The sequence below is a fragment of the Equus caballus genome, chromosome 6, assembly GCF_041296265.1.
Source record: "Equus caballus isolate H_3958 breed thoroughbred chromosome 6, TB-T2T, whole genome shotgun sequence".
Lineage (NCBI taxonomy): Eukaryota > Metazoa > Chordata > Mammalia > Perissodactyla > Equidae > Equus > Equus caballus.
The window spans coordinates 72,792,714-72,805,482 of record NC_091689.1 but is presented as its reverse complement, the minus strand read 5'-3'; the positions used below and the strand labels follow the sequence as shown (position 1 = coordinate 72,805,482).

General features: G+C 38.9%; 1 protein-coding gene across 35 annotated transcripts in view; it reads right to left on the bottom strand.

Annotated features, from left to right (window-relative positions):
- Positions 1 to 10,813, bottom strand: part of CNTN1 (contactin 1) — a 339,733-nt gene extending 328,920 nt beyond the window's left edge. For 16 of the 35 annotated variants that reach the window (XM_070270133.1, XM_070270141.1, XM_070270142.1 and 13 more), the window contains exon 1: positions 10,456 to 10,623. The gene's annotated coding sequence lies outside the window, so the exon portion shown is untranslated. The other 19 variants (XM_070270132.1, XM_070270143.1, XM_070270130.1 and 16 more) reach the window with 12 other exon arrangements.
- Positions 10,814 to 12,769: the final 1,956 nt, after the last annotated feature.

The window sequence follows — 12,769 nt, the reverse complement described above, 5'->3', positions numbered from 1 at the left end:
TAGTCAAGACAAACTTAAAGAATAACCAAGCTGGAGAGACTGCTTTAGCAAATATTAAGCCATATTTTAATCTACAGTAATTAAGACTGTGTGTATGGGCACAACGATAGACAAATAAACCTGTGAAACAGAATAGAAAGTCCAAAACCAGGCCTGCCCATACATAATTCTTACTTATGACAAAGATAACATTGCTAAACAGTGGGGAAAGGATACTCTTTTCAATAAATGTCTCTGGATCAATTTTAAATCTATATAAGTAGGAAAACAAAACTCAAATCACACACAAAAATCAATCCCAGATAAAATGTAAAACAATATAGTATCTGGAACACAATACAGAAAAATATCTCCATGACTTGGAATAAGGAAAGATTTATTAAACAAGACAAAAAATACTAACTATGGACTATATTCAAGCTGAGAATATCTGTTGACAAAAGATAACATTAAGAGGGTAGTAAGGCAAATCATAGAGTGGGAGAAGATATTTGCAAATATTTTCTAAGGGTTCAAATTCAGAACATGTAAGGAAGCTCCTGTGAATCAATAAGGAAAAGACAGACAACTTAACAGTATAATGGACAAAACTTTTGAATGGCACTTCAAAATAGCCTATTCAAATGGCCAAAACATGGCCATTATTAATTATTCTTATTAATGAAGGAATTTCTTCTTATTAACAAAGGAATTACAAATTAAAACCATTATTAGATATCAATCTCCATACATTCCCACCCAGTAAAAGAGTTTAAGTTAAAAAAATATTAATACCAAGTGTTGACAAAGTTAAGGAGCAACTTGAAATCTCACACACCATAGGCTGGATTGGAAATTGGCTCAAACACTTGGGAAAAAGTAGCAATTTCTAGTCAGCGTTAGCCTATGACTCAGCAATTTTAATCTTAGGTCTAGCTTAACAAAAATGCATATACATACATGTGCCACAAAAGACATGTACAAGAATGAGTGTTCATAGGAGAACTACTGGTAATAACACAAAACTGGAAAGAACCCAGAGGTCCAACAAGTAGAACAGATACGTACGTTTTGGAGTATTCATAGAATGGATTTCCATAGAGAAACACAAATGAATTATTGTTACATGCAAAAATATGGATATATCTCACCAAAAAGGTTGAGCAAAAGAAAGGTGATGCAAACAAATGCATACTGTATGATTCTCTTTATGTACATTTCAAAACCAGGCAAAACTATTCTATGGTCTTGAAGTCAGAATAGTGATTACCTTTGGGGAAGCGCAAGGTGGTAGCCACTGGGAGGGGATGGAAGAGGGGTTTTTGGGGGTGCTGATAAGGTTCTTTATCCTGAACTGAGCGTTGATTTCATGGGTATAAATACTTTGTTATAGCTCATTGAGCTGACCTTTTTCTGTTCACTTTTCTGTTATTCTTTAATTAAAAACTTTTAAAAAAAGTAATACAACACTTTACTGAAAGTAAATGTCTTAGTTTCATCACCATTCAACTTATGCATAAATCAAAACATGAAAATAACTTTTTGGGGAAAACTGGGTCAATTTTCTAGTACCAAAAGAGTTGCTATAATCTCTAAAATATATAGGCAAACCAAAGAAAAATACAGTAAATCAATCCATCAGGTATTTTAAAAGATTTTTAACTAAAATATATTTCGTTTAATATATGCGATAGGAATTTTTATCTGGTATAAAATTTTGTTATACAAATTGAGTCTCAAACTGGAATATTATAAATATTGTTTATAATATCTTAGCGGCAATCTTCCCTGTTACAGACAGCAAATCTGTGCTTTCAGTAACCATGACAATTAAATACTATCAGATTAGATGTCTTAGCATAGAATTACTGTTTATGATTTGTGATGTCAGGAAGTAAAATCAGGGCAGAAAGGCGTAAAAACTTCTGATGCTTAGTTCAAAGTTAAAATAATGAATTTTTAAATAGCACATTGTTATTGCTTAATCTATGTTTGGGAAACTGTCCCATGTAAATTACTGTAGAGGAAGACCATTTTCCTTGTGAGAGATTCACAAATAAAACAAATGGTCTAGGGATAGATACTGGTCACTAAAATGGAGACAATATTCTTGGGGGGGTAAGGAAGATTGGCCCTGAGCCAACATCTGTTGCCAATCTTCCTCTTTTTGCTTGAGGAATATTCTCCCTGAGCTAACATCTGTCCCAATCTTCCTCTACTTTGTTTGTAGGATGCCTCCACAGCATGATTTGATGAGCTGTGTGTAGGTCCATGCCTGGGATCTGAACCCATGAACCCCAGGCTGCCGAAGTGGAGTGCCTGAACTTAACCACTACACCACTGGGCTGGCCCCTAAAATGGAGACAATTTAAATTGTGACTAGCAAAATACTAAAACCAAATATCATGGAGAGGCAGAATAATACAGTGATTAATAATATAGGCTTAGGAGTTAGATACCTGCTTGTGAACTTCCAGCTGCTCTGATCATTAGTTTTTTAATATCCCTAATTTTTCTCATCTGTAAAATGGTAAAAATAATAAATAAAATCCACTTTACTGGGTTTGGTTATGAGATATCACATGCAACACGTTCAAAACAATGCCCAGCACAGAGTGAACACTCAATAAATGGTTGTTGTTAGTAATTGAAGTGTGTTTATAGAGAAGACATTGTCTGCACAAGAAAAATCAGTCTTATATCTTAGTGTTTTTAATTCTCAAACTAGCCTAGATCAGTGCTCTAGGTAAGTAACCATCTATTTTTCATAAATTTCTTTTTCAACACCTGCACTCTTTCTTAAAAACATATTTCACTCATTTGATTCTCCAAGATTGTATAGACTATATACTAAGCTAAATTGAAGAGTTGAATATTGTCTACTTAAGAATATATAGTAAAAGTATTTTAATAATTCTAGGGAAAAAAAAGAGAAGGGAAGGGACATTTTACTTGTGGTCAAAAATAAAAAGAAATATCCTCTAAAGTAAAACAAAGTACAAGTGTAATATGAGTGTGTGTAACTATGTGTGTGTGTGTGCGTGTGTATATATATATATATAGGCTAAATAATCAATCAATTAAATAAACACAAGAATTTAAAATATGGGGCTGGCTCCATGGCCAAGTGGTTAAGTTCGCACGCTCCACTGCGGTGGCCCAGGGTTCGGATCCTGGGCGTGGACATGGCACCACTCATCAGGCCATGTTGAGGCAGCATCCCACATCCCACAACTAGAAGGACCTGCAACTAAGATATACAACTATGTACGGGGGTGGGGGGGGTGGGGAGGGGAGTTTGGGAAATAAAGCAGAAAAAAAAAAAAAAGGTTGGCAACAGTTGTTAGCCCAGGTGCCAATGTTTAAAAAAAAAAATCAAAAAAAAAAAGAATTTAAAATATGTGTAAAACAAAAATTGCTGTCAGTTGGTTTCTTCTCAGATTATTAAAAACCAAAGCAAAAATATATAGGTATTAGTGCGGTGAATTTTTACTAGATTGTTCAGGATTCTCAGTGGGTTATTAATATTAAGACCAATGTCCTTGATGCCCCATGACTGAGTGGTTAAGTTTGTGTGCTCTGCTTAGGCGGCCCACCCAGGGTTTCACCAGTTCGAATCCTGGGTGCAGACCTAGCACTGCTCATCAGGCCATGCTGAGGCAGCGTCCCACATAGCACAACCAGAAGGACCTACAACTAGAATATACAACTTTGTACTGGGGGGCTTTGGGAAGAAGAAGGAAAACAAACAGAAAAAAAGAAGATTGGCAACAGATGTTAGCTCAGCTGCCGATCTTTAAAAAAAAAGGCAGTCTCAAAGACCAGTGTCCTTGACTTGGACAGAAGGGTGGTCAGCATCCCTCAGTGTGATGTTTTGGCTAACATTTTGGCAAACATGCAACTATGAGTAAGATTACCTTACTTCTTGTCCAGATTTGCCACTAATATGATCTTAGACAAATGACTTACTTCTCTGATCTTGTTTCTTTATCTGTAAGTGTGGATAATTACGCCTTTCCATATAACTTTCAGAATTGTTGCAAAGGATCAAAAAAGGTTATCCACATAACCATGCTTTGTAAACTTCTGAAGATGACACCAATGGAAGACCTTTTATTGAATGAAGAAAAGGGAGATTAATTTTGCCAATATTTAGTTTCAACACAGCTAAATTTATATGTCTACATTATCCATGTAACTATACACTTCTTCCTCCTTCCAAAATGTAGAATTATTTACAAGAGAATTACCTACTGATTTAGCATTTTGGAATTATTCAATGTCCTAGGCATGGTATTCATTACCAAATTGCTTTTAAAGGGCTCTCTTTCATCTATCTCGTATAAATCACAAAACCAGGAAGTCAATTCTTGAAAAATTGTGAAGATTGACATAGCTTCTAGTTTCTGTATGTTGGTTTCCAAGGTAGAGACATAAATCCTTAATTTGTTGAAATCTTAAAAATGAGTTAGTCTTAACCTGCTTTTATTCATTTCTTCAGAAAATATTTATTATCAACTACATGTCAAGGCTGAACACAAAAAGGAATAAGGCATGGTCTCTATCCTCAAGGGCTTACAGCGGGAGTAACAGACAAGCAATCAGTTACAACACAGGGTAGTAAGTGCTATTGTTGGGGTATCCACATTTTCTTATGCAAGCACTGAGTAAGGGCTCCAATCTCAGCCTGGAAGTTCAGGGAAGTCCTCCTAGAGAAGGTGGCAGCTGACCTGAGCCTTGAAGAGTTTAGGCAGATCAGTTACAGGGCAGACAAGGAAACAGGTCATTTCTGGAAGAGAAGAGAATATGGAAGGGGAGTGGAGTTTGGGGAAAGAGAGGAAAAACATGACGTATTGGGGAAATGCAAACAGTTCTGTGTGACTGGCATTGTGGGAGATTGGAGATGGAAGAGACCAGAATAATAAGAAAAGGAATTTAGACAAGTAAATAGGGACCATTTAACAAAGGACTTTAGGTGCAACGCAAAGGACTCAGGGCATTATTATGGAAAAAAAGGGGGCAGGGCTCTATCAAAAGATTTTCAGCAGAGGAGTCACCTGATGAGACTGGTTTTAGAAAGATAACTTTGGTTATATTGTGAACAATGTGCTTGAGAAAAAGACTACAAGAGAGCAGGACTGAAGTAGGGACTCTGAACTCTGAATATCCTCATTTTCTACACAAGAAACAAAGACTTAAAGAGATTAAGTAATTTGCCCCAAATCACACAGTGTGTAACTGGCGGAGCTGGGTTTCATGCAAAACTCTGCGTAACTCTAACCCACGTACTCTTAAGGACCAGGGCAACTGCCTCTCAAAGAAGAAACCAATGTGGTCAACTCTAAGCCTTTAGAGAGTAGTAACAAATAAAACAGTACAGGAAAAGTGATGAAACAGTCAGGTCTACATCATCAAAATCAAGAACAGGGGTGAGCAATTATTCAGTGAATTAAGGACCATCTGGATAATCCTGGCAAAAGCAGATTTAGCGCCTGAGTCATTCAGATAATTGTGCAAACAATGTGCCCTGCTCTGGCTGAGTAACCTGGTCATTAATATCTTCCACAGTATGTTTTGCCCTGTGGCACTTTTGAAATGGACAGTAGTAGCTCAGAAAGAATTAAAGTCCCATTCACTTCATGGGAAAGCCACATAAATAATAACGGGATCTTAATAGACTGAGAGGGTATTTTATATGTCCCCAGGAGCCATTGCACACAGCGATAGATACATGATATACGTAAGTCAAATACCGCTTCAAAGAAGGCAAGAAGTTCTGCAGTCGCACCTCAAATGTGTGTTTTTATATTCAATTCTTTGTCAGATAGGAGAGAGTTTCCTGAGCATTACAGCAATGAGAAATACTACTGCCAATAGATTTATAGGTTAAGCTACAGGAAAGTTACACGTTTCTGTATGTCCAAAAACTTAAAAAATAAACAGCAAAAAAACAAAGTGAGGAAAATTTCCAGTATTCAATAGATTTTTTTTATTAAATATGAAGAAAATATGAGCACCTCAATAAAGAGTCAAATAAAATACACAAATTAAGAAATACAAAGAGCCAATGAACATGAAAATATTTCTCAAACTCATCCAAAATCATAGAAACACAGCTTAAAAGAATAACTAGTTATACAACTTCTACTAGCAACATAGTCACAATTTTTTTATACACAATACCAAGCATTAATGAGAATTTTCCAAATTGGTTTATACTGAGTATCAACTTGTGTATAAACTTTTTGCTGGGGCAATTCGGCAATAAGCATTAGGAGTCTGGAAATATTTATATGTTTGACCTGGTAACATCTAAGAAGTTATTGTAAGGAAATGGACAGAAATGCAAGGATTAATGTTTATTTATGTTCATTTCCATAAGCATAAAAAAACCAGAAACAATCTAAAGGCTCTAGATAAAAGAATATTTGACAGCCATAAAAAATGATTAGTAAGAATATTAAATGAAATAAATGAATGTTTATGGTATTTTAAGTGGGAAAAAAGCTAAATACAAAAATGAATATTCACTCTAATTCCAAATCTGTAAATTTAAAACACCTATGTATATTCATAGAAATGAAACTCGAAGGTTGAGAGTAGATCTCTCTGCATGGTGGAATTTTCTTTTACTTTCAATTTTTTCTGAGTTTTCCTGTATTTCCTTATAATTATAAAAATGTAATCCTAAAAGTAATGTTAAATGGGTATGTTTTGAATGTAATTTTACACAATAGTTCACTCATATACCATAACGAAGTAACGCCCTATCCTCTTCCTGCTATATTTTCAAGGCCACACAACTGGTAAGTCCTATTCTCATGATTTGAACCCAAGTGTTCTTGCTCCAAAGTCAGTGCTCTTTAAGATATGAAGCAAAGCACAGTAGAAGTTTCAAAGCAGAGTAGAACCAATCATGAAAATTAAAAATACATTATACCAATAAAAATATGTGGCATCTTAGATTGAAGCAGAGAGACTTAAGCACTGGGGAATTTTATAAATTGCCTACTGCACCAATCCAGGTGTACAATGACAGATGAAACTGGTATTGGGGTAAACAGAGAAAGATATAAATTAGAGTTGAGAACAAAAATGAATAAGTTACTGAATAGATGGTAGGTATTTGGAGGTAGAGGAAAGGAAGTCTAAAAAAAACCCTAATCACAAACCAGAAAGCCTGGAAAATTGTAGTATCCTTTGCTAAAAGCCAGTTTAAGGATGACAACTATTGATGGAGAAAAAACAAAAAAACACAGTTTTCACTATATAAATTATCATTACTGTAAACAGTACTTCTACTCCTAATAGCTATTATTTATGAGTAATTACTATGGGCCAGCCCTATTTTAAATGTGTTACATGAATTGTCTCACTTAATACTCAAAGAAAAAATCTCACAAAAACTCTGAGGTAAGCACAATTAGAACCCCCAATTGACATACTGATGTTCACTTATCTGCGTAATAATATATAAATACTTATACATGTATGCTTCCTTCCAAAGCTTGTGCTCTTAGCCACTAGGAGAGTATTTTGGAATGGCTAATTGGGAAGAGATTAGGAATGGAAATCCAGAAGGAGAATTTTTATTTCCAATAAAATAAATTGTCATCAACTTGGGGGATTCCTTTGAAAGCTAGAGACAGGAAAAGGAGGTAAAAGGACACAAAGAATGGCGGGTTAGAAAAAGCAACAGAAAAATTATGACAGATCATTGTGGTATCAAGAAGTAAAATTTCAAGGAAGAAATGGACAATATGGAAAATGGCAGACCAGAAGGGAAAAAAAATAAACAATACACCAATTAGAAAAACAAACATTGGACTCAAAGAAGAAGAGCTTACAGATGACTCAGAGAGGACAGGTTCTGTGATATGACACAGGCCATGGCCAATTTACGTGTAGAAATGGGCGGAAATGGAAATGGATGGACATTGTTGATTTCTTCTTTCATAAGGCAATTACCCAGCATGTTTTGCCAATTAATAGGGAAATGTGAATTGTCTATCCTTCAACTTGGTCTCTAGTTAGTCTCAAGGGACACAAGTTATGAGAGAATATGTAGAAAAACTTGTACATAGTCACAACCCCTATTAGAAAATCGAATCATTCTGTGGAAGGATACGTGGAGGGATACCTCATGTCATCCATCACTCCTCATGGAGAGAATAATCGAGCCAAAAGAAGTTTCCAAAAGTAGTTCCCAACACATAGCTGTCTATCAATAAATAGATTATCCCCAAGTCATTGTTGTATCCATCCAAACAATTCCATTTGATGATGCTTCCTCAATAAGAATCTTTGAGCCTACTTAGGACAACTGTGTTCAGAAGTGGAGTACGCAAAAATGTAGGTCATAGTCTTTTTATGCAAAGTATTTCCTGTCTAATTAGAAAACAAATCAGACACAAATAAGGGTTAAGCAACAAAATAAGACCGTCTGAATAACTGAATAACCTGGGCCTATATAGTTACTGGTATCAATATTGACCAAATTTTCCTACTAGGACCAAAAATCGTGGGAAGCTGAAGTATTCCATTTCAGGGAAAACTGCTATGTAATAAAATTCACAGTAGGTTGATGGAATATTAGGGTTGAAATAGCGCATTTTTGGAAAACTTTAAGCAAATTACTTGTGTCCTCTAAATCTTAGTTTTCTCATCTAGGAAAACGGAAAAGTGATCATTAGGATTAAATAATTCCAGGCACTGGGAAAAAGAAATGCACGTACATCTATAAAAGAAAGTCCACTAGTACCAATAGATATGATATGAAACAGCGGCACAAGTTTAAATATCAGGTCCACAAGTAAAATTTGTACGAGGAAATATATCAAAACTACCCCTCAAGGTTCTAAGGGCCCCTTAGTTCTACATCCTGTAAAGTGGGTGGATCCTTTTCTTCCAGACCCCCACATGCTGCTAGCTAATTTACCATCCAAATAAAACAAGCAACTCAAGTACAGGCACCAGCAAACTATTATGCTCTGATGAGTTTAATAAAATAACCCAGAGATAATGTGCATTTATTTGATATGTGTGTTAGATTTCAGGCTGGTAAGGTTCATATGTACACTGTGAAGCAGTGAAATGAAGGGAAATGGATGAAGATCCAACAACATTCTAAGAATGTAATCAAAAGATATTTGGAAATGCTGATCTTCATGGGCATTACAGAAACATTATTTCATGCAGGGATTCCTCAGTCTGAGTTCATCTTCTCCTGCTGTTCACCCAATGGAGAATTTGATTCCCTTTTGTCCCTCCCACTCAGTGCTTGCAGAATGCTTCAGAAGCCCAAGGCAGCCCGCTCAGAGCAGGCAAACAGGGCTGGGTGTGCAGGAGCTATATATAGCGCCACCTTGGAGATGTGCACACACAAGCACACGTACGAATGCCCATGCTGGATTTGGCATGAATAAATGAGAAAAGGTTGCAGTTCTCCCCTCGCCCTCTTTCCCATCACCCCAATTTTTCAGCAATTTTCAAAGCAGGGTGCCATCAGTCCCCGAGAGAGATGCAATTTCTCTGCAATTCTTCTGCCTACTGCTTCCAGCAGTCTGACTCCAGCAGGAACCGGCACTGGGCCAACACCTACTACCCAGATGCGGTCACCCAGGGAGGCTGCTTTGCAGCCTCTGGGAGTCCATCGGGACACAATTGCTTGACTTTCTGGGAACCCCCGAGGATAAACCCACCTTTTAGAAACTAGGCGAGAAGGTGGTTTCCAATAGCCAACGCCAGGTTAGGGGGGAAGAAGCGAAGCCCTCGCTGTCTGTCCCCTACTCAGTCTGCCGCAGACAGGCGAGAAGGGCCCGCGTCTTCTCAATAGAGACGTAATTAATTGGAAAAGGCCCTTCCACCGAGTTGCAGGATTTTTCCCCCAGCCCCCACTCCCAAAGGGAGCCAGTTCTTAACCGAGCGGCCAGGGGACAAACAAGTGCCTTCTTTCCCTGAGCGCAATCATTCCCAGTTTTTTCAGGGATGCGCTAGAGTCTAGACGCCAGGTAGGAGAGGGAAAATGAGGAGGTGCGGACAGGCGTGGGGAGGAGGAGCTCTTCCCGATTTAGGAAGACCTGAGGGTTCCCGGCTGCTGACATGTCTGCTCCCCCAGACCCTCCCTGCCGGCTCGACATGGCATCCCTTGGGCAAGTCACCGGCGGTGGCGGCGGAAGCCTCTGGGAGGAAAGTTGACGAGATACACAGGGGCTCGGTCCCCACTCCTAGGGCACTGCCGCCCTGCCCGCCTGCCACCCCGGGCTCCCGCATCCCTCACCCCTCTTTCCGAGCACCCAGACAACCTCCACCTCAGTCCTTCCTTCCGTACCTCACAACGAGAGCTGCGGCGACCACCAGAGGTTTGGGGGTGACGAGGGCGGGGCGGGGCTGGGGGAAGGGGAAGGGAGGCAACAGTAGCCTGAAAATACGCATTCTTTATTCTATCGGCCAAAAAGGAAAAGTCCTGCCTCCTACCTGTTCCCTGCTCCTGCTCGCCTCGGCGCGGCACAGCTGGACCATAACCTACAGGTTTCCCACTTCCGCTGCAAACACCTGGGAGCGCATCTCCCCACCCGGCGCCCCTCCTCGCCCCAGCCGAGCCCACCCTAGCTACTTGACAGCAAAAGCCCGGCCTTTTAGAGCGGTTATTGGAGCGCGGGGAGAGCTGGGCGGAGGCCGGAGAGAAACCTGCGTCTTTGATTGGACAGGCGGGGTGCCACTCTCACCCCAGGATCTCGGCTTGCTGCGGACTGGGGTAGCTGCTAAACCCAACTGCAAAGGGTCTGTGCATTCCCTGGAACCAAATCCTGCTGCTACTGGATCAAGGACCCCTAAGAGGAGGGAAACTGGTTTGATGACTTGTCATCTGAGACCCCAAGAGGGAGGGAGGGGCCAGGCATAACCAGACACCCAGCACTTTCCAGAGCTTCCCTGAAGGGACCATCTGCTCTGGGAGATTTGACAGGCGAAAATATCAAGAGCAGTTCCTCTGTAGAGAAGCACGCCCTTCGTTAAGAATGGAGCAGAATGGAAAATGCATATACTTACATGAAAAAAAAAAAATCACAGGGAAAAAAATGTGAGGGTTTTATTTGTTTCAAATTCCCATTTTTGTTCAACTGTAACATGGCAGTTTTCCCTGTGGGGAAAAGGTTGAAATGCTTATTCTGTAGTGCAGAGAGACGGCAAAATATCCCCTGGTTGAAACAGCCTTTTAAAAGGGGAAGCGTTGCATTCATAACCTCTCAAGAAAGAGTAAAGGAAGGAAATAAGACCAACCTTCATAAGAGACTAGCTTTGGGCAGTTTATCTGGTGGCAGAAGTCTTAAAATAATCACCACCATACTAACCGATAATCAATCTGTTCCCTTTCTACTGATATTAATACATCATTCCTATCGTGCTCAACCCCCAAGGCTGCAGAGGATGTATAAGTCAACTCAAACCTAGGTGATCCCAAGCCTGCATTTTAGGTGAAGGAGGATGAGGGTAAAACAACTTTATGCCCATCTTCCATCTCTGCCATTTGTCCGGGTGGTATTAGGAATCTGTGGAATTCAAGGGATTTCTTAAATGGGGGGAAATGATAGAAAGATCACAAGTAACAGGGGGTAAGGAGGTGTCTTATTTCAGTGCCATATAAGGAGACAATCTCCTCCCTCTCAGACTGCCTCCTTTCTGCAAATAGCCAAGTTCTTCTTCCCCTAAATTAAGTAACCATCTCAACTAGTGCTGAGCATGACACAGCTCCCACTCTCAAAGAGCTTATGGTAGACGTGGGTCACTGGACAACTGTTAGAGAAGATGACATTATTAAATGCTAGTAATTGTAGGCTCGTAGCTTAGTGCTTATGGTTCTTATTACTATTAGCCCAGATTCTTCATAAAATGTTCTTTTCATAAAATCGGAGGAATCAAACTAATGTATTTGGAAGTGGGAAGAGACCCAAGAGATAATTTATAGAGAATAGATATGACTCTTATGCTGGGAACTCACTTATCAAAACCCCATCAGTCATGTTTCTACATAATATGCTCATTAGTCTTGCACCTCCACCCCAGGCACGCACACCAATTGTTCCATGGAATTGACAATCATTCATGACTTAGTGCATTCACTGAGCACTTGTTCTGTTCCACATCCTGTGTTAGGTGCTAAGGAAATAAACAAGAATAATATATTGAACTTGTTAAAGAGGGACTGAGGAAGCATTTAAGATAGCAAAACATTGTAGTAGCGAATGGGTATTTTCAACTGTCACATCTTTTGGTTTCTAAGCATAGATTATTTTGAGTCACAATGAACTCCAGGAGACCCTCCTCTACATTTAAGCAGTGAGAAGGTAAAGTATCAATGAAAGAAAATGAGCACTGAAGTTGGCACAGAAGTTGAAGTTGGAAGTCAAAAGAATACTAAAGAAATCTCTGCCATCTTCATTCTTTCATTCCTTCATTCATTCCTTCAACAAATATCACTATTGTAAACACAGAGATGAATGAGATAGGAAAGCTCTCATGGAGCATATTCTTTATTCTTCAAACAGACAATGTTACTTTGTGTATTTACCGATATAATTACAGCTTTGTGAGTTTGAGTATATGTATGCACACACAGATCACACACAACTTGGGAACAGTATTATGATAATTATAATTTCTTTCTGGTCATCAAGCACCTCGTATATTTTTAGATAAAGCAAACTGTCTCGAGGTTATTGCTTATTATCTCAGAGAGCAAAACCTGCATATCAGTTCCTGGAATATATATATTCTTATGTGTATGAATACA